This window comes from Oncorhynchus mykiss, chromosome 24 (genome assembly GCF_057628025.1).
Source record: "Oncorhynchus mykiss isolate SJ-2025 chromosome 24, ASM5762802v1, whole genome shotgun sequence".
Lineage (NCBI taxonomy): Eukaryota > Metazoa > Chordata > Actinopteri > Salmoniformes > Salmonidae > Oncorhynchus > Oncorhynchus mykiss.
The window spans coordinates 19409452-19414731 of NC_143045.1; positions in this window are offsets into that span (position 1 = coordinate 19409452).

The following is a 5280-nucleotide window of genomic DNA, read 5'->3' on the forward strand; positions in this document are numbered from 1 at the left end:
ACTTCCTATCTGATGACATCCTTTGTCACTCCCTAGCTCTGATTTAGCTGTACACTGGCAATCTCAACTAGCATTGTTAAACATGATTTCCAATCAACTGCTGGACAAAGTTCACCGTCTTTTGTCAATTCTGCAACTGCACCACATGATGGAGCTCTTTCCTTCCTCTGCAAACATCAACATTGTTTGAAAATAAAGTATTTCTTCTCTAAAGCCGTGTTCTAGAGCAGTTGTTCCCAAACTTTTTATAGTCCCTTACCCCTTCAAACATTCAACCTCCAGCTGCGTACCCCCTCTAGCGCCAGGGTCAGCTGTACCCCCTCTAGCGCCAGGGTCAGCTGTACCCCCTCTAAGCACCAGGGTCAGCTGTACCCCCTCTAGCGCCAGGGTCAGCTGTACCCCCTCTAGCGCCAGGGTCAGCTGTACCCCCTCTAGCACCAGGGTCAGCTGTACCCCCTCTAGCGCCAGGGTCAGCTGTACCCCCTCTAGCACCAGGGTCAGCTGTACCCCCTCTAGCACCAGGGTCAGCTGTACCCCCTCTAGCACCAGGGTCAGCTGTACCCCCTCTAGCACCAGGGTCAGCTGTACCCCCTCTAGCACCAGGGTCAGCTGTACCCCCTCTAGCGCCAAGGTCAGCTGTACCCCCTCTAGCGCCAGGGTCAGCTGTACCCCCTCTAGCGCCAGGGTCAGCTGTACCCCCTCTAGCGCCAGGGTCAGCACTCTCAAATGCTGTTTTTTTTTACCATCATTGTAAGCCTGCCACACACACTATATGATACATTTATTAAACATAAGAATGAGTGTGAGTTTTTGTCACAACCCAGCTCGTGGGAAGTGACAAAGAGCTCTTATAGGACGAGGGCACAAATAATAATATAATAATAATAATCAATAATTTAGCTCATTATTTAGCCATCTTACATATAAAACCTTATTTGTTCATCAACAATTGTGAATAACTCCCCACAGGTTAATGAGAAAGGTGTGCTTGAAAGGATGCACATAACTCTGCAGTGTTGGGTTGAATTGGAGATAGTCTCAGTCTTAAATCATTTTCCACACACATTCTGTGCCTGTAATTAGTTTTCATGAAAGTCCGTATTCCCCAGCGACAGCCCCGAAACCTGAAGGATCTGGAGAAAGTCTGTATGGAGGAATGGGCCAAAATCCCTGCTGCAGTGTGTGCAAACCTGGTCAAGAACTACAGGAAACGTATGATCTCTGTAATGCAAACAAAGGTTTCTGTAACAAATATTAAGTTCTGCTTTTCTGATGTATCAAATACTTATGTCATGCAATAAAATGCAAATTAATTACTTAAAAATCATACAATGTGATTTTCTGGATTTTTGTTTTAGATTCCGTCTCTCACAGTTGAAGTGTACCTATGATAAAAATTACAGACCTCTACATGCATTGTAAGTAGGAAAACCTGCAAAATCGGCAGTGTATCAAATACTTGTTCTCCCCACTGTAGGTACATGGTTGCAAAGGTTATCAGTGTCATAACAGCGCGATTTGCCAAGGCAGTATACTCTGAGTACAGACCTATCCATAAATCTGGCAGTGGCTTCTGATTAAATCAAATTTTCACAGAACCGCTTGTTGCAATTTCGATGAGGCTCTCTTGTTCAGATATTGGTAAGTGGACTGGAGGCAGGGCATGAAAGGGATAACGAATTCAGGTGTTTGTGTCATCCGTTTCGGGAAAGTACCTGCGTAATTGCGCACCCAGCTCACTCAGGTGCTTCGCTATATCACATTTGACATTGTCCGTAAGCTTGAGCTCATTTGCACACAAAAAATCATACGATGATGGAAAGACCTGTGTGTTTTCCTTGTTAATGCAGACAGAGAAGAGCTTCAACTTCTTAATCATAGCCTCACTTTTGTCCTCCACATTGAATATAGTTGCGGAGTCCCTGTAATCCTAGACTCAGATCATTCAGGTGAGAAAAGACATCACCCAGATAGGCCAGACGTGTGAGAAACTCCTCATCATGCAAGTGGTCAGCCCATATCATTGCATAATGCATAAAATACACGATTGTTCAGGGGCCTTGCTTTAACAAAGTTAACCATAACCATTTTCACTACAGTGAAAACGTATTTCAAGCTGTCAGGCATTCCCTTGGCAGCAAGAGCCTCTCGTTAGATGCTGCAGTGTACCCAAGTGGCGTCGGGAGCAACTGCTTGCACAAGTGTTACCACTCCACTATGTCTCCGTCATTGCTTTTGCGCCATCAGTACAGATACCAACACATCTTGACCACCAAAGTCCATTTGACGTCACAAAGCTGTCCAGTACTTTAAAAATATCCTCTCCTGTTTCCCTGGTTTCCAGAAGAGGATGGCTTCCTTAATTGACCCTGCATGAACGTAACGGGCTCACCACGTCTGTTGACTCATCCAGCTGTAATGCATAGAATTCACTGGCTTGTGTGCGAAGCAGTAATTGTTTCAAAACATCTCCTGCCATGTCACTGATGCATCATGAAACATTGTTGTTTGATGAAGATATTGTCTGTATAGTTTTTTGGGCCTTTTCCCCCAGCACTGTCCCAGCCATACCCACGGCAGCAGGAAGAATTATGTCCTCCACAATAGTATGGGGCTTGCCTGTCCTAGCCACTCGGTAGCTCACCATATAAGATGCTTCTAGCCCCTTCCTATTAATGGTATCTTTTGCTTTAATACATGTCTTACTATTCGAAATTGTCTTAATTCTTGCAACAAACAAAAAACGGTGGCTTATTTTTCAAATTGGTATGTTTTGTTTTTAAATGTCTGTGCAAGAGTGAAGGTTTCATCGGGTTGTGAGAGTACCTTTGCACCTATAACACACTGGCTGAGGAAAGGCACTGCTCCCAATATAAGTGAACCCCAATTCGATGTTCCATCGTCCCTGTCTGTAAGGTGCTTTCCCGGGTAAGGGGGCAGTAGCTCTTCGGCCGCATCAGATTCACAACTGTCAGTGTCCATGCTAGCTGGGTTAACAACAAATGTAGAATTACTAATGCTAGCATTGGATGTGATCGTGGAAGCAGAACAACTTGTCATCGACAGGTGCTGGTGCCGGACTGCTGGTTGTAGCAGTACTACCAGTACAGCTGTTATGTGTCTTACTTGTTGAACCATTTATCCATTTTGGAGCAAACGGAAAGAGCAGCAGCTACGTTTGGCTACATACGGAATGTTAGTGGAATTCCCGCGAGAGAGTAACGGTTAATGTGATTGGATGTTAATTATTTGAGTCGACTACCTGTATTTGACATTGTGTTGTTATATCGCTGAACAATAGATGGTTTCATTTTATTTTTGGCAGTGAAATGAGGCTACTCAGGCGAGAAAAAAACATCACCCAAATGTATAACCCCGTTGGAAAATATAAATGGACTATGAAAATGTGAATCACACTTTTATTTGGCGTACCCCCGATGGCATTATCCAGTTTGGGAATACATGTTCTGGAGCATAAATTTTGCTCAGTAGCTGATCACCGACTGAGCAGACAAATAATGAGTAGTCATTTGAGATGATTTGGAGATCAGTCAGTCTGTTATGGGCGACTGCAATATAGTCGATTTCCAAAACACCCAGGCAATTTTAACAATGACATTTACAAAGGTCTAAAGCTGCAAAAGTCTCTGAAAGAAAGTCGATGGTAGGTGCCAGTCCCATCAGTTGAAAGATCAAACATATGAGGCTCTAGACACCTGACTCAGAGTATGACCCAGTGAACGCATTAGTGTAGATAATAGTGCCTGTCTAAAAGTAACACAGACCGTACAGCCTAATGGGTCTTTAAGACAATTTCAAGTATGTTTAAAACACACTTAAACCATGAGTATTAGGTATCATACAATCTTGTGCTATCTAGAACCAAAAAGGGTTCCATGGCTGTCCTTAGGTTCCAGGTAGAGGGTTCTACATGGAACCACAGAGTTCTGCCCAACAAATAGAATCTACCTGGAACCTGCCGCCCCTCCTTTGGCAGGGGCGGCAGGGTAGCCTAGTGGTTAAAGCGTTGGACTAGTAACTGGAAGGTTCCAAGTTCAAATATCCGAGCTGACAAGGTACAAATCTGTCGTTCTGCCCCTGAACAGGCAGTTAACCCACTCTTCCTAGGCCGTCATTGAAAATAAGAATTTGTTCTTAACTGACTTGCCTAGTTAAATAAAATTTAAAAAATCTGGACAGCCTCAGAACCCTTTTGGAAATATTTTTCTAATAGTGTGTACTGTTTGACATTGTATGTACAGTGTTTTGCTTTGTTTTGTTTCATATTAATGCTTCATATTAATAGCTCTTATAATGGGATGGAGACTTATATTCATGGAAACATTACATTTGGTTATTCCAATTTAGTTGTGTTGAAAACCAATTGATTGTCAGAGAATTGATTGTCAGGGTACTTCTCTCGGGTCAGCGTCAACTCAATTTGGGTACCAAGGACACAAGGACACAAGGACACAAAGAAAGGCTTTTTGTCCCACTGTCTTGGCTCTTTTAGCTTGGATGAGAGAAAATTCAATGAGTTAAGAATGTCTGGTTCATTTAATTAGAGAGTGATTTGGCCTGTGGGAAAGCATCAAACACTATCTTCTGAGTATGAGGAGAGGTTGATTCTATCAGACAGGCCACATATTGTCTGCTTTAGTAACTGATACAGTGGCTAAGTAGGGGGGCAACAGAAGCTTAGACATCCTGTAAGGCTGATCTATGAAACTATCTCCATGTCTGAATCAGCATGACTCAGTGGATACAACTCAGGTGTATCAGGTACACAGATACCACACAGAGCTCCCATTTTCCCTGTCCTCACAGACCTCAGTGGTGTCATTGACTTTTGCTGTGTTTGAGCTGAGGTAATAGATATTACTTCGGAGGTCCCAAGTGACCCTAACATGCACCATTGAACAACTATGTGTCTTATTGTCCGGTATGAAATAGTGTTCAATAGCACACACATGGTTAATAACAACACGAGTTCTGCTGTGCTGTGTAAATTTACCAAAGGCCTTTACTTGTCTATAGAATATTTTTTTATGCAACCTCAGCAAAGAATATAGCTACCATTCTCCCTTTCTTGCTGAACACTTAAATGTATATATAGGTAATAATAGAGGCTATGATACACGAGGACTTGTTTCAATTGGATAATGAGTGGGTGTTGCAGAGGCAGCAAAGAGAGAGAAAGGCACTGTAATTACATAAGCTTCTACCCCCTTAGGACGTTAGATCATAGTTAGATCACAGTGATCTGAGCTGTACTATACA